General features: G+C 43.6%; 1 long non-coding RNA gene across 2 annotated transcripts; it reads left to right on the top strand.

Annotated features, from left to right (window-relative positions):
• Positions 1-38: 38 nt before the first annotated feature.
• LOC135364445 (uncharacterized) lies at positions 39-13,863 on the top strand. Of its 2 annotated transcripts, none has more exons than XR_010411560.1 (4): positions 39-2,273; positions 10,704-10,937; positions 11,805-12,214; positions 13,527-13,863. It is a non-coding gene; the product is annotated as an uncharacterized LOC135364445 (long non-coding RNA). The 2 variants fall into 2 exon arrangements; XR_010411561.1 differs by having other exon boundaries at positions 10,704-10,951.
• Positions 13,864-27,487: the final 13,624 nt, after the last annotated feature.

The following is a 27,487-nucleotide window of genomic DNA, read 5'->3' as shown; positions in this document are numbered from 1 at the left end:
CGACGCCAAGAGTGCGGGGGAGGAGCCCCGCCTCAATCTTGCGACACGTTCCGGCCGCTTCTGGGCTGAGCCTAGATCACGTGGCACAAACATGTCTGCCCCCAATTGGTTGTTGCCATCTTTGAGGCTCGTACAATGAGAAGGACGGCGCCATGTTGAATCCGCAAACCGCTGTCTCAGCCATCGCCCCCTCTTCCCCCGCTCCCGCGTTCCCCCCGGAATAATGAATGCCGCGGAAGGGAGGACGAGAGTAAACTGGCTCTTCCAGTAGTGTCCGTCTGCAGAAGGCACTGATCAGTCAACTAAGTAGTCCTACTGTGTGCCCTGAGCTGTTCAGGATCAAACAAAGCATGCATGCTCTAGGAACAGGCTTTTTCAGGGAGAGGTCTCTGAGTAATGGGAGCTAAAAGAGTGGTTATTTGACAGACTTACATTGTGTTGAGGAAGGGTACCCATATTTATTGAGCGCCCACCATGCCTTTGTACTACACCTTTGGATCATCTCCATTTGTCCTTAGTTTAATCACTTAAGGAAAGATTATTTTCACCCTTTTGGGAACAGGGAACAGAGACCTGCTACAGGTGGGTTTGACCTAGCTCACACAGTAAGTAGTAGAGTGAGATGTGAACCAAGGGAGGTTGGACGTTAATGTGCATGATCTAGTCGACTGAAAATGATGTACCAATTGTGTAACAGAGTGATAGACATTACCAGAACATTTCTTCTGGTCCAAGAAAATGGAAAACCAGTGTAACCCAACTAACATGAGGTCACTCCTTAGTGAGTCACAGATGTACCAGGTGGAGTTGTCTCACAAAGTAAACTTTATTTGCAGCAAATAAGGAGATCGCTGGGAATAACTTCCAAATCCGTGGCTCACAGAGCAAAGGCAAATGGATTCCTTTTATTTAGGGTTAGGATGAATATTTAGATAAGGGAGCCTTGTCATCTTATGTAGAGGCGAGCAAAAGGAGGTGCATGTGCCTTAAGGAAACATGCCTATACATACACTGTATGTTATGTATATGAGGCTTGTGCTCTTCCTTGGGTGGAGATTTTACAGTTACGATGAGGTAAAGGTAAGTCTTGGTCAGTCTGTGGGCCACTCCATGGTCCATCTGCATAGGTGTGAGTAGGGGGTTAAGTTCAAGCTGGTCTGGGTGGTCTGGGCAGTTGTTATTGCTTGAGGAGTATTGTTTGTTTGTTTGTTTTTTAGAGATTGTATTTATTTATTTGACGGAGAGAGAGTGCACACAAGTTGGCAGAGTGGCAGGCAGAGGGAGGGGGAGAAACAGGGCTCCCAGCTGAGCAGACAGCCCGATGCAGCTCTATCCCAGGACCCTGAGGTCATGACCTGGGCCGAACGCAGACGCTTAACTAACTGAGCCACCCAGGCACCCCGACTGAGGGGTATTTTGGTTTCCATCAGGGAACGTTATGCCCCTCAGGTCTTTGCCTGAGTTAAAAGATAAGCTAGAAAGAAGAGCCTAAGGAAAAATGTGGGACAAAGGTCAATGAGTACAATAAGCAGGTAGGCATAAAGGTCAGGCTTTGGAGTCCAGCTGGTGACAACAGCTCAAGACTCCCTGAGCTTACTGTCAAAGGTGAGGCAATAAAGTTGTACACTGTAAAGCTCTTAAGAGGGTGGGACACCCTATCAAAGACCCGCCCCATCTAAACACATTAAGATCAACTCGGAACTTTATCTCCATCTTCAACAACATGCTCTTCTCATAGTCTTTTCCTGTCTTGGTTCATGAAAACTTCATTCTTTCAGTTGCACATTCTAAAAAACTTTGGAATCATTCTGTCTCCTGTAGCGGGTTGAATAGTGACCCGCAAAAAGATAAGCCTACATCCTGGACCCTGTGGATGTGACCTGATTTGGAAAAAGGGTATTTGCAAATATAATTAAGGATCTTTTTTTTTTTTTTTAAGATTTTATTTATTTATTTGACAGAGAGACCGCGCAAGAGAGGGAACACAAGCAGGGGGAGTGGGAGAGGGAGAAGCAGGCTTCCCACAGAGCAGGGAGCCCAATGTGTGGCTCGATCCCAGAACCCTGGGATCATGACTTGAGCCGAAGGCAGACACTTAACGACTGAGCCACCCAGACACCCCTGTAATTAAGGATCTTGAGATGAGAACATCCTGGATTATCCACGTGGGTCCTACATCCAATGACAAGTGTCTTTAGAAGATACACACAGTGTCAGAGAGTACAAACACACAGAGAAAAGAAGTCCCTGTGAAGATGGAGTCAGAGATTTGAGTGAGTATCCACAAACCAAAGAATGCTGACAGACACCAGAAGCTAAAAAAGACTAAAAAAAGGGAGGGGAGGGGTTGATTTTGAATTTTCTATTTGAGTTGTATGAGAGATTACATTTCTGTTGTTTTAAGCCTGTGGTGATGTGTTACAGCAGTCCTGGAAAATGAATTTAACTCCCCTCTCTCTTATGCCCCTCATCCATAGCCTTCAAAAGATATTCAGAACATGACTACCTCTTACTATCTCTGCCATTACCACCTGGTCTGAACCTCCATCATTTCTCCCCTGGAGTAGTGCAAAAAATCTTGATTTCCTGCTCCCACGTCTCTCTTTATCATTTCTTAACACAGCAGCCAGAGTAATTCTATCAAAATGTCAAACCGTCATTCTCTTGCTCAAACTCTTCCCATAAATCAGACTAAAACTAAAAGCTTTGACTCCCAAATACCTCTCTGACCTCATCTCCTTCTAATACCCCTCAGATCAGTCCGCTCAAACTATACCAGTTTATGAAAAGAGAAGGCACACATTTAACTCAGGCCTTTACAGCTGCATTTCTTTCTGTCTGGAAAGTTCTTCCCCCAGATACCTGTATGACCACTCCCTCACTTTCTCAGGTCTTGACTTAAATGTCATCTTCTCAGTGAGAATGGCCTTTCTTATTTAAAATGAAAGTTCCTTTTCCTATCAACACTTAGACACAAAACACCACTTGCTATTTTCCTTCCTGCCTTTTTTTTTTTTTAAGATTTATTTATTTGAGAGAGAGAGAGGAAGAGAGTGAGGGGAAGGGCAGAAGGAGAGAATCTTCAAGCAGACTCCCCGCCGAGTGTGGAGCCTGATGCAGGGCTCGATCCTATGACCACGAGATCATGACCTGAGCTGAAACCAAGAGTCAGAAGCTTAACTGACTGAGCCGCTCAGGCACTTTTTTTGTTTCTTTATATTGTTTACTTTTATTGCCTGTCTCTCCCACTAGAATGGCAGTTCCATAAGGGCAAGCATTTTTGTCTGTTTCACTCATTGCTGTATCCCTGATCCCTAGAACAGTGCTGGAGCACAGCAGGTGCTCAGTGAGTACCATTTGCAGAGTATTCAGGGGAATGGAAATTGGAAATAGTCTCAAAGGCAAATAATTATGGAAATTCCACCCCATTCTGCAGCCATACAAAATGCTGGGTTTGAAGATAAAGAAGTAATTAGAGAACACCTGAAAAGGCAAAGCCCCTGCCTTCTAAGAAGTTGATTGAGAAGGCTATTCAGATGTAAATATGGACTATTTCTTTTTTTTTTTTTTTTAAGTATTTTATTTATTTATTTGAGAGAGAGCGAGCCCAAGCAGGGGGAGGGGTAGAGGGAGAAGCAGACTCCCCGCTGAGCAGGGAGCCAGACTCGGGGCTCAATCCCAGGAGCTTGGGATCATGACCTGACCTGAAGGTAGAAATTTAACCAACAGAGCCACCCAGGTGCCCCAACATGGGCTGTTTCTTATGGAAAAGAAAGGATGACTTAGAAGAAACCCATGAGCCAAGAGGGTAGAATCAAGAGCTATAGAGAATCATTCCCAGGGAGCAGGACTGTACAGTAATCAAAGAGCTGGCAATGTGTGCCTAACTGGATTTCAGAATTGCTATGGCCCAGTGGTAGCTATGTGACTCCTGTTTTTCCCTTTTTGGAACAGAAGTGCCTGCTCTGGGGGCACCTGGGTGGTGTGGTTGGTTAAGCATCTGACTCTTGGTTTCAGCTCAGGTTGTGCTCTCAGGGTTGTGAGATCAGGCCCCTCAGCAGGAAGTTGGCTTGGGACTCTCTCTCTCCCTGTCTCCCTCTGCTCCTCCCCAACCTCAAATAAATAAATAAGTTTAAAAAGGAAAAAAAAAGGTGTCTGCTTTGGTTATCTCAAGCCTGTCACCTCTGTTGGTTTCTGGAGAGCAGAAAACCTGTCTATATCTTACAGGTCTTCAGATCAAGAAGAATAATACTCAAGGGCGCCTGGGTGGCTCAGTTGGTTAAGCGACTGCCTTCGGCTCAGGTCATGATCCTGGAGTCCCGGGATCGAGTCCCGCATCGGGCTCCCTGCTCAGGAGGGAGTCTGCTTCGCCCTCTGACCCTCCTCCCTCTCATGCTCTCTGTCTCAAATAAATAAATAAAAAAAAAAATCTTTAAAAAAAAAAAAAAAAGAAGAAGAATACTCAAGAAGCTGTTCTTGAGGAATCATACCTACTCTGTACCTGGACCCAATTTATATGATAAGATCCATTACGAGCCAGTGATGTTTTGGGACAAGACTTTAAGGGTCCTTGGGAGGAGGTGAATATATTTTGCACATGGAAGGAATGTAAATAATTTGTGTCCAGAAGGTGGACTACAATAGATTAAAGATGGTGGTAAATTCTTTGCTCCTCCTTTGAGATGTAGAATCTACTTCCCTTCCTTTTGAATTTGGGTTGAACTTCCTGACTCATTTGGCCAATAGGATGTAGCAGAAGTGATCATAAGAAGCTTTACAGTTTTCACCCAGAAGTCTTGAAATGCTCAGGCAGTAGAAGCTCCTCCTCAGAAAGCAGGCTCCATGCTTTGAGAAGCCCAAACCATTACAGGTGTCCTTATCAATCGCCCCACCTGAGCCCCCAGCAAGCAGTCAGCATTAATTGCCTGCCATGTAACTGCACCATTTGTGATGTCCAGCCATGTTAAACTTCAAATGACTGTAGCCCCGACTAAAAGTTTACTGTAGTTATACAAGAGACTCCAAGTGAGACCTGCCCAGTTGAGCCCAGCCAACCTACAGAACCAAGAGATGCTAATAAATTCTTGTTTTAAGCTGCTATGTTTTGGGCTGCTTTGTTATACAGCAATAGATAACCAGAATAGGGCCTATAGAAAATGAAGGGGAAGGGAACAGTTATATAAAAGACCTTTGGTACAACAGGTTTGGGTTGGGGAAGACAGACTTCAGAGTTGTTGGTTAAGGGAATGACATGATGACAGCCGTTTTAAGAGTCTCCCACTAAATTGGTGTCCTGCTGGAAGCGAGAGAGAAGAAAGTCCAGGCTGGGACTGTATGTGAGGCTGGGTGGGCAGGGAATGTCTGGGATTGTGACTTACTGATCTGTGCAGAAAACTCACTTGAGGAAGTTTGTCACATCAGTGGGACATGGATGGGACCTAGTACTATCTGATTGAGCTCGTGAGGTCAGAGAGAGAGAGAGAAGATTGGAGCCTGGAAGGTTCAAAGGAGGTTAAAGTGAGGTTAGGAGTGAGGAGTTCAGTTCCAGAAATACTGACTCAAAGGACCTCTGTGGGACATGTAATTGGAGATGTGGAGGAGGTTGAGGCAGAGAGGGGGCAGTTAGCAATCTGGTTCCCTCAGCATAGCCTGGGCTGACAATAAAGATTGGAGAGTAGTGATGGGTGTGAAAAAGATAACCCATGAAAAAAGTCTAGGAGTGTTTCATTCTTTCAATAAGCTATTTACTGAGACTCTCTTATGTGCTAAGCTTTGTTACATCCTAAGAACATGAGAAAAGCAAGGCCTCTCAAGAGCCTTACTACTTTGTGTGGTAAACAACACATAAGTAGCATCCCCCCCACACACAAGCACACACAAAATTTCACTTAAATTTCCATCAAAGGGGAACTGGTTAAATAAGCTACAATACATCCAGTCAAAGGAATACTATGCAATTATAAAAAAGAATGAGAGAATTCTCTATATATTGATATGGAACGATCTCGAAGAGGTATTATTAAGTGACAAAGCAAGATATAGAATTGTATATACCATATGTTTCTTTTTTGGAGGGGGGGGAAGAGTGAAGGTAGAAAAATAACATACTTCAGCAAATAAAAAATGTGATTAACTGGTATATCAATTAAGATTTAATAAGAGCAGTTAGAATAAGAAGTTAATGGTAGGGATTAGACCTACACAATTTGTTGGAGTTGTTAAAAAAGTTTACGCAGGCTATTGTTTCTGAGTTCAGTGTTGGACCCAACATTGGTCACCATAGGTCAGGTAGACCAGCATTCAGGAAGAAAAGCTAGATGTGGAGGAGGACAATGGCACATTGGACCCCATAAGGATAACTAGAACACACAAAGACCAAATGGAAGCCATGTTTGTCTTTTCTCACCTCTAACTTCAGTGCCATGTGTGGGTGACCTGCAGCAGAACCTGGTGTCTTTCACCACAAAGCTGCACACATGCCTGGCCCAGGATTCAAAAAAGCCAAAGGGGGAGATTTGATGGGGGCTGGAGGAGGTATGGGTCTGGGTGCTGCCTCAAGGCAACAAGACCAGCAGACCAGTGACACCAGGAGCTGCCCCGTGGCAGGTGCCCTGCATGATTTTCAGAGTATAAACAGTATAATTGCTCTTTCACTTTTGCCTTCCAAATCTCATGCAAATGTCTCTTCTGACCGATGTGAATACAGATCCATATAGAGAAGAGGATTCTGGGAAATGTAGTTCCAGCTTAGTTGTACTACAAAGCCACCATACCTCATGAATGGGATAAAGGTGAGAACTAGATTTTCAGTGCATGTCCTTTATATTATCTTTAAGTTTTAATCATGAGATTATATTATCTATCAGATATTTAAATTAAAAAAAGAAATCCATAAAGTGATGAATGGGATGCTGATGATAAGATGGTATATGGAGCAGAGATGGAAGTTGGAGGAAAGGTGGTATTAGACACAGGTGGTAAGAAAGGCTCCCTGAGGAGGTGACATTTGGGCAGGCTCCTGTTGACAATGGGGGAGCCCGCCTCTTGACATTACCTGCAGAAACTGTTATAGGTAAATGGAACGGCAAGGGAAAAAGCTTTGTGAAGAAACAAGGTGTCCTGCTCAAGGAACAGCAGAGAGGCCAGTGTGGTTGGAGCAGAGTGAGGACGGGAGAACGTGCAAAGAAGTGAGGTGGGAGAAATGGGCAGAGCAAGTCATAGAGGGTTTCATGGTTCATGGTAAGACCTTTGAAATATATACTATGTGTGATGAAGCCCATGGAAGTTTAGGCAGAGAGTGTATGCTTGTGTGTGTCTATGTGTGAGATGTGTCTCCCTTCACAGGTCACTTGCACTGCAGGGCCTTTTCTGGCCATCACTCTCTTTTCTCCTGTTCCCACAGGGAAGCCATGGCCCTGGTAGGCCCCTGTCACAGCCCCACAACACTGCTTACTTGATGTCTGCTTCTCCCTCTGCTCCTCATCTAGACTGGGGGGCTCCTCAAGGGTCAGCACTTGTTCTGATCTGCCTTATTGTCCCCAGCACCGCAATAGGCATTGAGAAACCTCACCACACGACTGAACCATTCAAAACAGAATGAACTGTTGCATTATTCTCTCTGATACAGCTTTGCATGATTTATGAAGTACTCTGGGGTTTGCTATTTAAACATGGCCAGTTTTCCTCAGGGGTTCCTTCCTTGGCAGTTTTTACTAATCCAGGAGTCACTGGCTGGCTGTCCCTCCATGCCCGTTCTAGTCTTCCCTTCTCGGTACTCCCCCAGTCTAAGCTCCTGCGCCTTTGAGCAACTCACTTGACAATCTAGGCCTCAATTTCTTCATTCTAAAATGGTGTTAATAACCCCAACTCTGAGATATTGTGAGAATCAGATGTGAAAGTGATTTATCAAGTGCTCTATCATATGTAGGAGAAAGACTGAAGTTACATATCAGTTGCTGGGTGATATAAATCTGGGGTGGTAGTTTCAGGCATTTTTCTGCTAGATATGGTGAAGAAAACAAAGATCCATTAATTCATTCATTGATTCATCCAAAACAAATCAGTCCTCAGCTTCCAGGACAACCCTAGGGACACAGAGATGAACCAGCCACGGTTCCTGTGCTCCACGAAGTCCCAGTTGTGTGTGTATATATGTAGGCAGGGGTGCACCCACAAAAAGACAACTCACATCATACTAAGTCCTCTTCCTCTTCCCATAACTAGCCATGGGCTGCATTCCAGAGCCTTCTTACTCACAAGGCTATACTGCAGCTCTCCGCCCACAGTAACCCTGTCAGGGACAGGCACTCAACCAGTTCCAGGGCAATCAAGGCCAGTAACTCTCAAGTCTGGTTCTTTTTTAGAGTGGAGGAAGGCAGCTATATTGGGAGAAAGAAGACCTTTTCTCTGTGGAGAAAGAATAAGACGTGTCTAGAATTGCTGGGGGACTTCTTGTCACCTCAAGGGCAGAGCCTACCCGAGAGTAAAGCTAAATAAAAAACAGAGGAAAACAGGGGTGTCTGGCTGGCTCAGTCAGTAGAGCATGCAACTCTTGATCTCGGGGTTGTGAGTTTGAGCCCCATGTTGGGTGTAGAGCCTACTTAAAAAATAAACAAATAGGGCGCCTGGGTGGCTCAGTCGGTTAAGCGGCTGCCTTCGGCTCAGGTCATGATCCTGGAGTCCCGGGATCGAGTCCCGCATCGGGCTCCCTGCTTGGCAGGGAGTCTGCTTCTCCCTCTGACCCTCCCGACCCTCCCCCCTCTCATGTGCTCTCTCTCTCTCTCTCAAATAAATAAATAAAATCTTTCAAAAAACAAACAAACAAACAAATAAAAAATAAAAGCAGAGGAAAACAAAGAGATGGTGAGGGACACAACTTAGGGTTAAAATCTGGGCACTTGTATCCAGTGATGCTTGAATCCAACTGCCCCTGTCCCTCCCGCATTTCCCCAGCCCCATCCCCACTCCACCCTCCAGCCTTCACCACTTGCTTAAGGGAAAGTCACAGCCACACCAGGGGCTGGTGTCAGCAGGAGCTGCGGCAGCTTCTGGTCCAAGTCCTGTCTAAATGGACTCACAGAAGCTTTGGTGACTCTTCTAGTGACTGCTCAGAAAAGTCTGGGAATACAGCCCAGAGATGTGGGGGAGTGAACATCCCCAATGAGACTCAGAATTTGAGGAGAAGCTTAGAAGTCAAGTCTCTGCTTTTACCTTTCCCCAGTGGACGGTTCCAAATGCCTTTCTGGAGATATCTCATGGGACTAAAGTCGTCAGAATTAGCAAATAAAAACACTTGGCCTAAAACATTGTTTGTGTTCATCTGGAACTCAAATTTACCTGGGTGTCCTATATTGGTCTGGCAGCCCTGTATGAGACCCAGCAACAAGCTGTGTCTGCTGAGACTGTGACCAGTGTGATAATAGTGTGACAACCTCATGTTTCTTTTCTCTGCTCCCCGTCTTTTCCTCACCTCTCTTTTTCACTCTTGCTGCCTGGGTACTGAACTCCAAAATAAAGTGACAGCATGTTAGGCTTTGTCGCGGGCACTGCTTTCTAAGAGACAAGCCAAGATAAGGCAGTTGAAGTTAGATTTCTGTCACTTACATCCCAGAGTCCTGAGGAAAATTCAGCCTGTTTCCTCTTCTGTGGAATGAGGTAAGAGTTCCCACCCCACTGACAGCCTAGGATGGACGAGAAGGTCAAAAGACCTCATGAAGGGCAAAGTGGTAACGCCAGAGCCAGTGGGTCACCGCGGTCACCCCGGAAGACAGGAGGTTGAGTCCCAGGGCTGACCCCTGCCTCACTGAGTTAAGGGCACTGCGAGACAGGGCTGCTATCTCCTCATGGCTGCTGGCTCCATCTGTGTTCTCTCACGTGGGCGATGTCTCCCCTGGCTCCACTTCCCTGGACCACCTGCCTCTGACTGTTTCAGGCTTTGCACTTCAGAAGAACTAGCCCCATAGGGACCAAGGAGCCCTGCTTCCACCCAGTCAATCTTTCTACAGTGTGGATTGACACCCTCCTCCAACTCCATCCTGACAATGCTGTGGGTGCTTTGTCCTGTCTTTATCAACACATGCCCATCCCTATGGGTGCCTCTGGTCCCCTTTGCCTGGAATGGCCCTACTACCGTGGTCTTCGTGGCCCTACATCATTTGGTCTTTGTCTCTTTTTCATGGATTTATTCATGCAACAAGCCTAGGTTTGAGCGCTTACTGTGTGGCAGGCACTATTCTGAGCCCTGGAGAGAGAGCAGTGAACAAATTAGACAAAATCCCCGCCCTCGTGGAACTTATGTTCTAGCGGCAGCCCCAGAAAATAAAGCATATAAATAAGTGAAATATGTAGTGTATTAGATGGAGTAAGTGTGATGGAGAAAAACAAAGCAGGGAAGCAGGGTGGCAAAGGACTCTGCCCCCAGCCAGTCTCCCTTTCTCCCCTGATCAGTCAGTGCACTCCTGCCACACTGGCCTTCTTGCTGTTCTCAAATACATCAGACTTGTTTCACCATTGCCCTTCTTAGTTCCTCTGTCTCAACAGCTCCCCCTCTCCCCCATTTTGAAGATCTTGACACGGCTGGATCCTTCCTGCCATATGAGTCTCAACTCAGGCCCCCCTGGATCACCCTGTCAAATGTTATTTCCCAGTTATTCTTTATCTTCTAACCTTGTGACATTGTAACATTTCTTCCATATCATCTCTAGATGCAAGAGGAGTGAGAAATGAGGGACCCGGGTTAGGCAGTTGCCTTCCAGCAACAGCTGTTTGCTATAGAAGTGGAAGAATAAACTGCAGTGGACAGCTTTCTGCCCCTGCCACAAATACAGCACGATATATACTACATAAAGGAAGCAAAGGCGTGAAGATGGCCCAGGAGAGACACCTGATGTAGCCTACGAGACAGAGTGGTCATGGGGCCCAGAGGAGGCAGTGCTGAGGTGACTATTGAAGGGTAAGAAAGAATCTGCTGGGCAAAGGTAGAAGGAGGTTACTGCCAATAGAGGGATGACTATGTGCAAAGGTATGGAGAAAAGAGAGAGCATGTCATAACTCATTCCAGAAACTGCTGATGGTTCAGTGTTCCTAGAGAACAGAGTTAGAGGGAAGGAAGCAGGAGCAGGAAGGAAACCTAAGAAGAAAGAGTGGGTGTGAATGCCTTTGATCTAGATGTTGAGGGGGCCTTTTCCTGTTTTCCTAGTATTGACAATCGAGATACAAGATTGAGGACAGAGTTGAGGATCTCACATTTAAGGATGATTAAGGATGTCTCCTAAGACTGGGGCAAGAACAGGCACTGCCCCAGAAGTAAACAGCGAAGTGGCAGGACTGGCCTGACCACGTCACTCACCCTCCTCCCCCACCCCCAATGAGCAAAAGTGTGGGAAGAGATGAGACAGGGAATCCTCGTAGGCCCAGGGTTCACTGGGGAGTACTGGGCTTTTCCCCTTCCCCACCATTGCCAAGGTGAGGGGGTTCTATGAGACTTACTCTTAAAGCTGGGGTGGGGGGCTACAAGCAAGACTGATGAGCATCTCATTTCCCAGTGGAACCCCTCCTTAGGCAGCAGATGTACTGATCCTCCCCTATGTCTCCCTGGACAGGGAAAGGAGAGGGACATAAGGACAAGAGGAGGCTGCAGAAGAGCTGCCAATGAATCCTCGTGGGTCGGGCTAATGTGCAAGAGTTTCCCAGAGTCCAGGGTTTGGTCCAGAAGGGCTTCAGGCTTGAGCCACTATGTTAGCTACCTATTGCTGCAAAACTTAGTGCCATGAACCAATAGTCATTTATCATCTCATGATTTCCAGGGACCAGGAATTCAAATGGAGCACAGCGTGCCTGATTTATCTCTACTCCATGATGTCTTGGACCTCAGCTTAAAGACACAAAGCTAGATGCTAGAATCATCTGAAGTCTCGCCTGGGGCTAGAGAATCCGTTTCCAACGTGGTTCACTCACATGACGGGCAAACTGGTACTTGACAAATTGGTTTCTTTCCACATGGGCCATTCCATAGGGCTGTTTGATTGTCCTTATGACATGGCAGCTGACTCCTTCCTGAGAAAACAACCCAAAGGACCAAGGTAGAAGCTGTAATGTGTGATATGTCCAAGCTTCAGAAGTCATACACCATGACCTCTACAGAATTCTACTAGCCATACAGTTCAGCTTTGATTCAGTGTGAGAGGAAACTACAGAAGGAAATGAACACCAGGAGGTAAAGATTATTGGGCCCAGTGTGGAGACTGGAGACCACATCCCTTTTTTGGCTCCTCACCCAGGAAAGTTGGTGAAGGAAGGGGGAATCCTTAAGAGGACTGGGGTATTTCCTCAGCAGAGCTGAGGGGTAGAAATAGTTCAAGCCTGAGTCAGATCTCCCTCATGGTTTTGAGCTATGGGAAGGCCCCACAGGGTTCTGTGCATAACTCACATGTGCCCTGTATGGAAATGTAGGCCCCACAGATGATGTCGGGAGTCAGTGAGCATAGCCACAAAAGCAGCCATGACCCTATTAAAAAGACCATCTTGGGGTGCCTGGGTGGCTGAGTCAGTTGGGCAGCTGACTCTTGGTTTTGGCTCAGGTCGTGATCTCACGGTCCTGGGGGTATTGAGCCCCATGTTGGGCTCAGCGAGGAGTCCGCTTCAGGATTCTCTCTTTCTCTCCCTCTGCCCCTCCCCCCACCGCTCTCGCTCTAGAATAAATAAATCTTTATTAAAAAATAAAAAGACCATCTTTCCCCACTGCTTTCATATTTCCCCACCTTTCTCATAAATCAGATGACTGTATATTTACGGGTTTATTTCTAGACTCTATCCTGTTCCACTGATCTGTTTGCCTATCTTTATGCCAATACTACATTGTATTAATTACTATACTTACATTATAAGTTCTGATATCTGGTAGCATAAGTCCTCCAACTTTCTTCTTCCTCTCCTGAATTGTCTTGGCTATTGCTGGCCCTTTGGATCTTCATATAAATTTTAGAATCAACTCGTCAATTTCTATAAAAAAATTCTGCTAAAATATTGACTGGAATTGCATGGCATTAGTAGATCGCTTTGAGGAGAATTTCTTTTTTTTTTTTTAAGGTTTTTTTTTTTTTTTAAAGATTTTATTTATTTATTTGAGACAGAGAGAATGAAAGGGAGGAGGGTCAGAGGGAGAAGCAGACTCCCTGCCGAGCAGGGAGCCCGATGTGGGACTCGATCCCGGGACTCCAGGATCATGACCTGAGCCGAAGGCAGTCGCTTAACCAACTGAGCCACCCAGGCGCCCTTTTTTTAAGGTTTTATTTATTTATTTCAGTTAGAGAGAAGGAGAGAGAGCAAGAGCCGGGGGCAAAGGGAGAATGAGAAATAGACACCCCGCTGAGCTGGGAGCTCGATGCGGGGGGGCCTCAAATTCCATTGTCTGCATACCACCTCCATTATTTTTGACAGTCCACACTATCAATACTGCTCTTTACAGAAAGGGAGTTGATTTAAAAAAAAAAATTTTTTTTTAAAGATTTTATTTATTTATTTGACAGAGAGAGTGAGAGAGCACAAGCAGGGGAACAGCAGAGGGAGAGGGAGAAGCAGGCTCCCCGCCAAGCAGGGAGCCCAATGCAGGACTCGATCCCAGGACCCCAGGATCATGACCTGAGCCGAAGGCAGACGCTTAACCATCTGAGCCACCCAGGCGCCCCGATTTAAAAATTTTTTAATTTATTTTTTAAAGGAAAACTTTCTATCACCATTATGAGGTGAAAATGAGTCTCTCTTAACATGTAAAGATAACTCTCAAAATAAGCATAATTAAACGTTGTTGAGTTATAACTAAGTATTGTCTGCTGAAGACGTTGAGCATGAAGCCTGCTGTTTGTTCAAAAGGTATATTTGCAAGTGTCAGAGAAGTGTAAATGACACATTGCTATCATAATTGTAATTTTACTTTAGGTAATCAGAAAGATTGGAAAGTAACTGGAAAAAGAATAATTTTATCATTCATTTTGTTGTGAATTGTAGATTCACATGTAGTTGTAAGGAATAATACAGAGAGATGACTTGTACACTGCTCAATTTTCCTCAATGGTGACATTTTGCAAAGCTATAGTAAATTACTTCGAGGATGCTGACATCAATCTTATCCAAAGTTCCTCGGTTTTACTTGTATTCATTTGGGTGTATGTATGTGTGTGTACCAAGTTCTATACAATTTGATCCCCTGTCTAGGTTTGTGTATCTACCACTACAAACTCTGTGGTTTTTTTTTTTTTTAAGATTTTTGTTTTATTTATTTATTTGAGAGAGAGAGAATGAGAAAGAGAGCACATGAGAGGGGGTAGGGTCCGAGGGAGAAGCAGGCTCCCTGCCGAGCAGGGAGCCCGATGCGGGACTCGATCCCGGGACTCCAGGATCATGACCTGAGCCGAAGGCAGTCGCTTAACCAACTGAGCCACCCAGGTGCCCCAGACTCTGTGTTTTTTTTAATGGTATGTCTTGCCCCAACTTGTCCTCCTTTAGGAACCTGGGCTGATGGAGCCAGCCTTCCTGGCATATCACGTGTTGCTGTGTCATGGGGGTGTGACTATGGAAACTATGCTCTGCCCCCCAACCAGATGTGAAATGCATTGCTTCCATTTGTGTTTTCTTAGACAAAGTCTGTCACATGGCCATGCCCTAACTTCAATGAGACCGGGAAGCATGATCTCACTATGTCCCTGAAAGGAGGAGAATTTGAATACTAATGACCACTATCACACTATTTATATATTCTTCTCCCACTGTGTGCATTGGTGAATATCCTGAAAGGGCCAGGTCTCTAATCCACTCTTGGGGGAAACGAGGCAAATAGAATACAAACAATTAGGTAGAGCCTTCAAATAACCTGATATTAATAACACTGTGGGAGGCGAGAATTCTACCATTGAACCACCAATGCCTAACACTGGCACTGTGAGAGAGTAGATCAATTTCCCTTCTCATGGGTCTTTGGAAACTATGCCTAGTGTGGGACAGTTATTTTGGTCATGTCTCTGCCTCCTGTTAACCAGGCACCAGGGTCTACCCATCTGGCCTCCTATTCCTCTCTTGGGTTCATCCTTCCTTCTACTCTAACCTCTGACCTCTGCATCCCATACAGAACCACCATTCCACTCTCCTCCCACGGCCTAGCCTCCACTCTGCTTTTCTCCAAGGTCTGCCAAGGTCATTTTTCTTTATTTTCAATGTTCCGGTCAAGTGGAACTCAATAATGAAACGTAGTAATAACAATTAATTTGATATTCAAAGGGAGATTCCAAAGAATTAACTGTTGCTTTTTTTTTTTTTTTAAATAGGCCCAATGTGGGGCTCAAACTCATGACCCCAAGATCAAGTTGCATGCTTTACCAACTGAGCCAGCCAGGCACCCCGAGGATTAACTGTTTTGAGTTTTCCTTTCCGATCCTTATCCAAATACAAAAGGAATTTTTATGTAATAATAGTAGTATAGTATACATATAATTTTTATATTATTTATTTTACCTAATATTGTCTTAAATGCATTTTATATGTTATCAAATAGTCCCTAGGCATACTTAAAGTAGCTATCACTTTTCTTTTCTCCCCTCATTATGTAAACAATATGTTCATTATTGAATATTTAAAAAAAACTAGGAATCTGTGAATAGGAAAATAAGGCATCAAAAATCACACTACCTAGAGATAACCAGCAATATATGGTATACATCATTTATGGTTTTTTGTCTATGTTTGATATAACATACTGTATTAGTTAATTTTAGAAAACATCAAAATTACCTCAAAACTCAGCAGCTAAAACAAGAATTTATTATCTCACAGTTTCTGTGGGTCAGAAATCCAGGAGTAATCTAGTTGGGTATATCTGGCTCCAATGCTCTCAAAAGGCTGCAGTTGATGGGTTGGCTAAAACTATAGTCATCTCAAGGCTTGACTTGGGCAGGGGCGTCCTCTTTGAAGCTGACTTTCTGGCTGTTGGCAGGCCCTGGGTCTGCATTGGCTTCTGTCTGCAGACATTAGTTCCTCACTACATGGAATCTCCATAGAGCTGTTCATGATATGGCAGCTGGCTTCTCCAGAGTGAGGAATGAAGTGAGAGGAAGAGAGCTGGAGAGTCTCCGGTATGGAAGACACAATCTTTTCATAATGTAATATGAAAAGTGACATTCCACCACTTCAGCTATGTTGTTTGTTACCGGTGAGTCACTAAATCCTGGCCTACACCAAAGAGAAGGGATTATACAAGGGCGTGAATGCCAGATGAGAATCACTGGGGGTTGCTGGGGCACGTAGGTGGCTCAGTCGTTCAGTGTCTGCCTTCAGCTCAGGTTATGATCCCAGGGTCCTGGGATCGAGCCCTGCATCGGGCTCCCTGCTGGGCGGGAAGCCTGCTTCTCCCTCTCCCACTCCCCCTACTTGTGTTCCCTCTCTCACTGTATCTCTCTCTGTCAAATAAAAAAAATCTTTAAAAAATAAAAAAAAAGAGTCTGCCTACTCACCGCTTATACAAAACATTATTTTGTAACCTACTTGTTTTTTGTTTATTTGAGATATAATTCATATACCACAAAATTTACCACGCACCAGTTTTAGAGTATACAAGTCAGTGGTTTCTGCTATTCTGGTATATTCACAAGGTTGTGGAAACACTACCACTTTTTTTTTTTTTTAAGATTTTATTTATTTATGGGAGTGGGAGAGGGAGTGGGAGAGGGAGAAGCAGGCTTCCCGCGGAGCAGGGAGCCTGATGCGGGACTTGATCCCATGACCCTGGGATCATGACCTGAGCTGAAGGCAGACGTTTAATGACTGAGCCACCCAGGCACCCCAAAACACTACTACTACTTCCAAAACATTCTCATCACACCATAAAGAAACTCTATGCCCATTAACACTCTCCATTCCCCTCTTCCCCAGCCCCCCAAAACCATTAATTTACTCTCTGTCCCTATGGATTTGCCTATTGTAGATATTACGTATAAATGAATATATGCAATATCTGGATATTACATACATGTATGCATATGAATTGCATACATTATGTGACCTTTTGTTTCTGGCTTCTTAGCAATAATGTTTTCAAGGTTCATCCATGTTGTAGCATGTTTCTTTCTTTCTTTCTTTCTTTCTTTCTTTCTTTCTTTCTTTCTTTCTTTCTTTCTTTCTTTCCTTTCTTTCTTTCTTTCTCTCTCTCTCTCTCTCTCCCTCCCTTTCTTTCTTTCTTTCTTTCTTTCTTTCTTTCTTTCTTTCTTTCTTTCTTTCTTTCTTTCTTTCTTTCTTTCTGTAGGCTCCACGCTCAGTGCAGAGCCCAACATAGGGCTTGAACTCACAAACCTGAGATCAAGACCTGAGCTGAGATCAAGAGTCAGACACTTAACTGACTGAGCCACTCAGACACCCCTGTACTCATTCTTTCTTACAGCTAAAAAAGATTCCACTGTATGGATACAACACATTTTGTTTATCTACTTTTTTTTTTAAAGATTTTATTTATTTCTTTGACAGAGAGCGACACAGCGAGAGCAGGAACACAAGCAGGGGGAGTGGGAGAGGGAGAAGCAGGCTTCCCGCGGAGCAGGGAGCCGGATGCGGAACTTGATCCCAGGACCCTGAGATCATGACCTGAGCCGAAGGCAGCGGCTTAACGACTGAGCCACCCAGGCGCCCCTCATTTTATCTACTGATCAGTTCATGGAAATTTGGGGGTTTTTTGTTGTTTTGTTTTTTAATTTTTTAACTATTATAAATCATGCTGCTATCAACATTCATGTGCTAGTTTTTTTGTGAATGTATGTTTTCAATTCTTTTGGTTATAAAACTGGCTGGTCATATGGTAACTCTTAAGTTTAAGGGTTTAAAATTTCTTTTTAAGGATTTAATTTTTTGAGAGAGAGAGAGAGCGCACATGAGTGGGGGTGGGGGCAGAGGAAGAAGGAGAAGCAGGCTGCCCGCTGAGCAAGGAGCCTGATGTGGGGCTCCATCCCAGGACCCTGGGATCATGACCTGAGCCGAAGGCAGTGGCTTAACCAATTGAGCCACCTGGGCTCCACTTTTTTTTAAAGATTTTATTTATTTTACAGAGAGAGAGAGAGAGAGCACACAAGCAGGGAGAGGGGAAGAGGGGCAGAATAGGAGGGAGAGAGAAAAGGAGAGAATCTCAAGCAGACTCCATGCTGAGCACAGAGCTAGAGCAGGGCTCGATCTCAAGACTCTAAGATCATGACCTGAGCCAAAACCAAGTTGGACGCTCAACTGACTAAGCCACTCAGGTACCCCAAACTTTTTGAGGAACTGCCAAACTATTTCCCAAAGCTGATGCATAATTTTACATTTCCACCAGCAATGTATGAGAGTTCTGATTTTTTGGTGTCCTGGGCAACACTTGTTATTGTCCTTTTTTTCCTTTCTTTTTTAAAAACTGTAGTCATCCTAGCAGTGGTTTTTCTTTGTGGTTTTGTTTTGCATTTCCCTAATAACTAATGAAGTTGATTATCTCTTCATGTGCTTATTATCCTCTTGTATACCTTCTTTGGAGAAATGTCTATTCAAATATGTTGTCCAGGGCGCCTGGGTGGCTCAGTTAGTTGAGCGACTGCCTTCGGCTCAGGTCATGATCCTGGAGTCCGGGGATCGAGTCCCGCATCGGGCTCCCTGCTCAGCGGGGGGTCTGCTTCTCCCTCTGACCCTCTTCCCTCTTGTGCTGTCTCTCATTCTCTCTCTCAAATAAATAAATAAAATCTTTAAAAAAATATATGTTGTCCATTTTTAAATTGGGTTGTCTTTTTTTTTTTTTTTTTAAGATTTTATTTATTTATTTGACAGAGAAAGACACAGCGAGAGAGGGAACACAAACGGGGAGTGGGAGAGGGAGAAGCAGACTCCCTGCCGAGCAGGGAGCCCGATGCGGGACTCGATCCAGGGACTCCAGGATCATGACCTGAGCCGAAGGCGGTCGCTCAACCAACTGAGCCACCCAGGCGCCCTGGGTTGTCTTTTTATTTTTGAGTCATGAGTGTTTATATATTTTGGGTAATAGATTCTTAGTGGATGTATGAATTGAAAATACTTTCTTTGATTCTATGAATTGTCTTTTCACTCTCTTGACAGTGTTCTTTGACACATAAAAGTTTTAAATTTTGATGAAATTCAATTTATTTTTTCCTTGGTTGCTTGTGACTAAAGAAACCATTGTGTAATCCAAGGTCATAAAAATTTACATCTATGTTCCCTTTTTATAGCTCCAGAACTTACATTTAAGTTTAATCAATTTTAATTTTTGTATATGGTATGATGTAATGATCCAACTTTATTCCTTTGCTGTGGTCCAAGTACCATTTTTTGAAGACTATTCTGTCCCCATTTAATGGGCTTGGCACACTTGTTGAAATCAATCGATTATAGATGTATGGGTTTATTTCTGGACTCTCTAATCTAGTCCATCAATCTGTATGTCTTTCCTGATGGCATTACTACATTGTCTTGATTACTGTTGTTTTGTACTACATTTTGAAATCACAAAGTGTGAGGTTCTCCAACTTTGTCCTTTTCCAATATTTTTTTTGGCTATTCTGGATCCCTTGCATTTCCATATGAATATGAGAATTCTGCAAAAATCCCCACCCTAAACAAAAAAGGACAGTTGGATTTTTTTTCTTAGAGAGATTGAGAGAGTGTGCACAAGTATGGTGGGGAAGGGGCAGAGGGATAGAGATAATCTCCAGCAAACTCCCCACTGAACACAGATTCCCAACGCAGGGCTTGATCCTATGGCCTGAGCCAAAACCAAGAGTCGGACGCTTAACTGACTGAGCCACCTAGGTGCCCCAATACAGTTGGATTTTGACAGAGATTTTATTGTATCTGTGTATCAATTTGGAGAGGATTGCCATTTTAACAAATTTATGCCTCCCAATCTATAAACACAGGGTGTCTGTCCATTTATTTAAGTCTTCTTTAATTTTTTTCAACCATGTTTTTAACTTTTCAGTGTATAAATTTAGCACTACTTTTGTTAAGTTATTCCTAAGTATTTTATCCTTTTTTAATCTATTATAAATGGAATTTTCTTAATTTCATTTTCAGATTCTTATCATTAGTGTATATACTATTTTTCTTGTATATATCTCTTCTTTCTTGCAACCTTGCTAAGCTTGTTTACTTGCTCTAATTGCATGTGTTGTGTGTGTGTGTGCATTTATTCCTTAGGAGTCTCTATATGCAAGATCATGTCATCTTTCTTTCCAATCTGAATGCCTTTTATTTCCTTTTCTTGCCTAACTGCCCTGGCAAGAACTTCCAGAATAATGTTGAATGGAAGTAATGATGTCTTTGTCTTGTTCCTGATCTTAGGAGAAACTCTCATTTGGTATGATGTTAGCCGTGGGTTGTTCTTCGATGTCCTTTATCAAGTTCAGGGAGTTCTCCTCTATTCTTAAAATACAAAAGTTTTTTTTTAAATCATAAAGGGTATTGGATTTTGTCAAATGCTTTTTCTACATTTATAGAGATGATCATGTGTTTTTTTCCATTTTATTTTATTAGTATGATGTATTACCTTAATTGACTTTCATATGTTGAATCAACTTTGCATTCCTGGGATAAATCCCAGTTGGTCATGGTATATTATCCTTTTTATATGCTACTGAATTCAGTTTGCTACTATTTTGTTGTGGGTTTTTATATCTATAATCACAAAAGATGCTGGTCTGTAATTTTTTTTTCTTGTGATGTCTTCTCTCTCTCTTTTTTTTAAGATTTTATTTATTTATTTGACAGAGAGAGAGTGAGAGAGGGAACACAAGCAGGGGGAGTGGGAGAGGGAGAAGCAGGCTTTCCACCAAGCAGGGAGCCTGATGCGGGGCTCGATCCCAGGACCCCGGAACCATGACCCGAGCCGAAGGCAGACGCTCAATGACTGAGCCACCCAGGTGCCCCTCTTTCTCTGGTTTTGTGTCAGGGTAATACTAGCCTCATAGAATGAGTTGGGAAGTGTTCTCATATTTTCTTGTTGAAAACTGGACATTTTAAATAACTGAATGTGCAACTCTAGAAATCACATTGTCTCCCTCCTCAAGGTCTTTTGTCGTTACTGTTTCTTGTGGTAGTTGTCTGTTAAGTGACCATCCTGAACTATAGTTTCTGTTTTCTTTGTCATAGTAAGGCCACTGACTGACGTCTACTCAGTTAGCTTAGTGGTCAGCTAAAGATGGGACAGAGATGTCTATAAATGCCTGGAATCAATAAATCTCCTAGTTTGCCAAGGGGCTCTGAGTGTTTATTAGGACATGCTTTCAATGTGCAGGCAAGCAGTTACAAATCCACCTTAGCATTCACTTGTGCATTGCTTCAAGGGCAACCAAAAGGTGAGAGGTTAGGGGTTTTTTTTTTAATTCTTTCCTAAGCATGTGCATCCCTGGGCACACAAACCTATGCATGTGCATGAACTTCTAGATTTCCTAGAATATGTCGAAGATTTCAAAGCCCCTATGGACATCTATTCCCTAACTTTTCCTTTTTCAGCCTTTTTTCCCATCTATTGTGTGACCCAACTCTTATCTACTGCCTCTAGCAGTCACAAAGTTAAAACACTTGCCTATACTTGTTTTTTGTTTTTAAGATTTTATTTATTTGACAGAGAGAGACACAGCGAGAGAGGGAACACAAGCAGGGGGAGTGGGAGAGGGAGAAGCAGGCTTCCCGCGGAGCAGGGAGTCCGATGTGGGGCTCGATCCCAGGACCCTGGGATTATGACCTGAGCCGAAGGCAGACGCCCAATGACTGAGCCACTCAGGCGCCCCAGTTGTCTGTACTTGTTTTTAAAAAATCATCCCTTAGGGGTGCCTGGGTAGCTCAGTTGGTTCAGCGTCCCATTCTTGATTTCAGCCCAGGTCATGATCTCGAGATCATGATCTCAGGGTCATGAGATGGAGCCCTGTGTTGGCGGGGGGGGGGGGGGGGTCCAAGCTCAGTGGGGAGTCTGCTTGAGAGTCTCTCTCTCCCTCTGCCCCTCCCCCCTTGCTCTCTCCCTCTCTAAAATAAATAAATCTTAAAATTAACTAAGTATATAAATAAATAAAATCCCCTAAAGAGAAAACTTTCCACACTGGGTGAGCTCCAAGTGGGGCCAAATACAAACAATCTTGACCTGAAGTCTTTTAGGGAACCACCAGACAAGTCAAATAATGAAAATCATTTGGAAATGTATCTTTTAAAGAGTTTTAGCTCCATTCCTCTTCCTCTGGTAGCTGCCACAGTATAACAGGACTGCAGATTGTTGGTTTTTTTTTAAGATTTATTTATTTTTTTTTTAGAGAGAGAGAGAAAGAGTGCAGTGGGGAGGAGCAGAAGGAGAGGCAGACAGAATCTCAAGCAGATTCCCTGCTGAATGCGGAGCCCAATGCAGGGCTCGATCCCACGACCCTGTGATCACAACCTGAGCCGAAATCAAGAGTTGGACACTCAACCGACTGAGCCACCCAGGCACCCCACAGATGGTTATTTTTGAAGGCTACTGTTGACCTGGCGAACAGGAGATGGGTCTAGGGCAAGTTAAAATGTCATAAAACTCACTGTTCTTACTGACACTCACCTTTATTATTTTTTTTTTATTTGACAGAGAGAGACACAGCGAGAGAGGGAACACAAGCAGGGTGAGTGGGAGAGGGAGAAGCAGGCCTCCCGCTGAGCAGGGAGCCCGACGTGGGGCTCGATCCCAGGACCCTGGGATCATGACCTGAGCCGAAGGCAGACGCCCAACGACTGAGCCACCCAGGCGCCCCACTCACCTTTATTCTTGAATAAATGTTCTTCAGGTTGTTCCAAGCCTTTGACTAATTTCCACACTCCTCAAAAAATTGATTCTGATCATTTTTGCCATTTTCTGGTTGATTTTATGGAGGAGATGATTTTTTGAGTCCTTACATTGCCATTTTCACTGACTCACTCACGCGTACTTGTTTTTTAAACTTGAAAATGAACCTTGAAATTTTCAAGTAAGACTAATTATTCTAAAGTATGATATTCTCATGACTGGATTGCATTCCATTCCATGAATAAATTATTGTTTCTTTAAGAACCACCTCCCAACTGTTAGACGTTAGGAGGTGGAAATCTCCAGGGTTTGCTGGAGCCAGTGTGTACTGACTCTCAGACCCACTTGTATATCTCTTCCCAATTCTCTGTTCAGTGTTCATTGGTAGCTTGAAATCAGCCATGGTGGAAATGCTTACACCACAGAAATTGGCAAAAATACAAAATGTTTCTCTCCACCCCCAACTGATAGGTGGCTGTTAAACATTTAACTGCACATCACTGGGTGCCGGTACCATAACAGAAAGCCATATTAGGACCACATTTTATTCATTTGTGTATCCTTAAGACTCAGCAGAAGGCCAAGCACACCGTAAGTGATTGTGATTTTTTGTTCTTTTTGTGTACATGCTTCTTAACAGAGTCAGATTTCCAATTTGAGTATACTATTTTATAATCTTTCTTTTTTTTTTTAAGATTTTTTATTTATTTATTTGAGAGAGAGAGAGAATGAGAGACAGAGAACACGAGAGGGAAGAGGGTCAGAGGGAGAAGCAGACCCCCCGCTGAGCAGGGAGCCCGCCGTGGGACTCGATCCTGGGACTCTGGGATCATGACCTGAGCCGAAGGCAGTCGCCCAACCAACTGAGCCACCCAGGCGCCCTATTTTATAATCTTTCTTAATTCAGCAAAACTTCAAAGCTTATTATACATTGACACATATTTGTCATTATTTTAATGGCTGCAATTTTCCTTTGAATGAATGAATCATGATTTCTTTAATCCCTCTGATGTTGATTTATTATTAGGTTATTTCCGATGTTTCACAGCGATGGACATCTTTGTGTAATGACCATTTTATATCTTGTTACAACTCCTTTAAATCTGGGAACAGGTTATCTTGTTAAAAACACAACACAAAACAAAATACCTGAAGGGTGCCTAGGTGGCTCAGTCGATTAAGTGTCCAGCTCCTGATTTTGGCTCAGGTCATGACCTCAGGGTCATGGTATTGACCCCGTGTCAGGCTCCACGCTCAGCATGGAGTCTGCTTGTCCCTCCCTCTCCTTCTGCTTCTCCCCCACTCGTGCTCTCTCTCTCTCTCAAATAAATAAATAAAATCTTTAAAATAAAAACACCTAAGATAGAGTAAAAAAACATATATGACCTCCTAGATCATTAATTCTTTTATATACTGAGTGTCTTTTCTAGGCCTAAGTCTAACACCTGTTACAGGGACTCAGGAATAACATTGGCCTGGGTCTCACATTTACAAACAGGTCCTACATTTAGAATTTTACTGATGTGATGTCTCCAAAGGAAATTATACCTGCAAAACAGTGGTACTCATCATATATTTCCATTCTGAATCAGGTTCTGGTTCTGAATCAGGGTGTACTTTCAGTTGCTCTAATAGAGAACCTAAATACTTGCACATTAGAGAGACAGAAGTTTCTTCTTCATCTATTAATAGTCCTGCTTTGGAGGGCGCCTGGGTGGCTCAGTCGTTAAGCCTCTGCCTTCGGCTCAGGTCATGATCCCAGGGTCCTGGGGTCGAGCCCTGCATCGGGCTCCCTGCTTCGTGGGAAGCCTGCTTCTCCCTCTCCCACCCACCCCCTGCTTGTGTTCCCTCTCTCGCTGTGTCTCTCTCTGTCAAATAAATAAATAAAATCTTTAAAAAAAAAAAAAAGTCCTGCTTTGCAGTATCAGGGAGTCAGCCTCCAAATATATCATTGCTCAACTATCCTTAGGCATGCCCCAGTCTGCTCAGCCCAATGTGGCATACTGCCTATTGGAAGTAAGAAAATATCTTTTCCCTTTTAGAGACCCTGAAGTTGTGTATATCACTTGCTCCCACATTCTATAGGCCAGACTTAATTATATGGCCACATGTAGCAGCAAGGGAGTCTGGGAAATGTAGTATTCCCTGGTTGACCATAAATACAGATAAAAATTGAGGATCATGATAACATAAAAAGTAGAGAACTCATTTGGAGTAAAATTAACATTTTCTCCTATAGTTTCTAATGCCTTTTAAAATGAATTAATACTTTTATGTTCTACAAATTTATAAATTAAAATTTTTCTGAATTCATTTTGAAAATATTCCAGTTACACTGCATCATTTTTATGTTAAAAGCATTAAGTTGGTAAACTTAAGCCTTTAAATTGTACCAGCAATTTTGTTACCCTGTTTCAGTCTTCTTTCACTTTTTTAATATGCCAGGAGCTAAAAGGAATTGGTCTCAACCTTGCTCAGCTGTGTAAACAGAGACAGGTGAGACCTAGTCTCTGCCCTCTTGGACTAGAATGGGTGACAAACATATAAATAAATCATTAGAGAAGGTATGCGTATAGAAGCCTAGAATAAGATTTTTCCCCAGGAGGTAAGAGAAAGCTTCTAAGAAGAGGCAATCCAGGGGCACCTGGCTGGCTTAGTCAGGTAGAGCATGTGACTCTTGATCTCAGGGTTGTGAGTTCAGGCCTCACACTGGGCATAGAGCCTACTTAAAAAAAAATAGAAGAGGCAATCCAAATTCATCTGGTAGGCAAAGTAAGAGTGTTACAGACAAAGGGCCATCTTGAGCAAAGACACTGAGCGTTGGAGGTACCCCAGCAATTCAGTTGAACACAGGGTGGGTGGGTGGGTTGGATAGGGGCTGGAGATGAGGCTGGGAAGGTCAGCTGGGCCCAGGGATTAGAGATGCTTCATTTGTTTGACTGTGGTAGGTATGATAAACTGACTCCCATTATCCATTCCAATCTCTTAATGTGCCTTCACATGCTCCAGAGGCTAGAAAGCCAAAAATTTCACTGCCTTCCTTGCAGGTAGAATTCTGGATAAGAGTTAGCTCCACCAGTTAAACACATCGATGCAGCTAGGAGTGAGGTAGAGGCCATCATTTTGCTTCTCTGGTTGTAATTGCTGGCTGGCATGGACTGGGAGATACTGGGTTTCAGCAGCAGTTCAGCTCTGCGGGAGCTAAGAGATTGAGAGTTGCAGCAGTGAAAAAGGCTTCCTCATATCTGGCGGATCACAGTCCAGGTGACAGCCTCCTGACTCTCCTGCCTCCTGTGGGAGAGACGGCAGCTCCTCTGGTAGGCCAGTTCTGCTGTGTCTTCTGGGTGCTGGCTTAGAGGCCCAGCAAAGCCATTCCTCTAGGCCCTCCAATGATTTTGTAAGCATCTGATCCTCTGTATTAAATCCCCTTCTGATTAAAATTGCTAGAATGGTTTCTGCTTCTCATAATTGAACTCTGATTAATGCAGAGGATATGCAGTTGGAACTGACTATCCAGCTGCATTCCACCTAAAATGTGGCCCCAATTCAGCCTCTGGCTTATGTTCTGGAGAGCCTGTTGCTGATATGTCCAGGCAGCAATGTGGTCACCCCCTACCAGAAAGCTCCCATGGCCTGCTCTAAGTGGAGAATAGGCCACTTCTGAGAGTGGGTTAGGGTAAGCGTAAACACAGCCTTCTCTGCAGAGATCCTGCTTCTGACATATCAATAGTAGGGGTGGGAAAAATTTCCCTTCTTCCCTTCTAGGTTCTTTGGCTGATCTAATAATCAAACTGACGTAAGACAGATTAACAGGAGAAAAACAAATTTACTTTCATACATACATAAGGGTGCCCGAAAGATAGGAGACTCAAAGGCAAGTCAGGCAATTGAGGCTTATGTGCCATCCTAAGCTAAGGAATGGGATGGGGGTCTGGGGCTTCAAAGGGGAGGAGGGTAATTTAAAGGACAAAAAGAAGAGTAGATGTTTGGTAATTAGGTGTTTGCCCTGCCATACAGATGCGTCTTTCAGCCAAAAAGTTATCTCTGGTAAGAGCCCTCTTTCTCAGCCAGGCTTCCCCTATCTAGATTATTTTAGGTAGTTAAGGGAGAGGTAGAAGATTTTTTGATTGCCTTCAGCTCAAAATAATCCATATGCCAAAGTGGCATATTTTGGGGTGACATGGTCTGCTCTTTCTCATGGTCCTCCCTTCCGCACCCAAATCCTGGTCATGACTCAAGGCCACTTGAGTCTCTGCAAAAACATACTGAATGGGTTAAAATACCTATCACTGCAGACTTTTGGGGCCCCTTTCATTTCCATACAAACAAAGCCATGGACATTAAATCAGAGACTGGGGAGGGGGGGAGAGGTATTGGTGGTAGTGCTACACAGAGGGGAGGGAGGGATCACTCTGCATCCATTACCCCACTGTGGTACACACATTAACACTTTATTTTCTTTATTTTTTAATTTTAATTTTTTGTCTGTTTCAAGTTTTTATTTTAATTCTCATATGAACACTTTTAAGTTTAATCATTGTTCATTTCTTCTAAGGTATAGTAGAAAAATAAAATATGTGAAATAAAGCCAATTTCATGAGCAGTATTTCTTCAGGACATGTTTATTTTATTTTTTTAAAGATTTTATTTATTTATTTGACAGAGAGAGACAGCGAG

Source organism: Mirounga angustirostris, unplaced genomic scaffold (genome assembly GCF_029215605.1).
Source record: "Mirounga angustirostris isolate CCGP_5_RB_7025 unplaced genomic scaffold, mMirAng1.0.hap1 SCAF_1, whole genome shotgun sequence".
Lineage (NCBI taxonomy): Eukaryota > Metazoa > Chordata > Mammalia > Carnivora > Phocidae > Mirounga > Mirounga angustirostris.
This window is presented reverse-complemented; position numbering and strand designations above follow the sequence as displayed.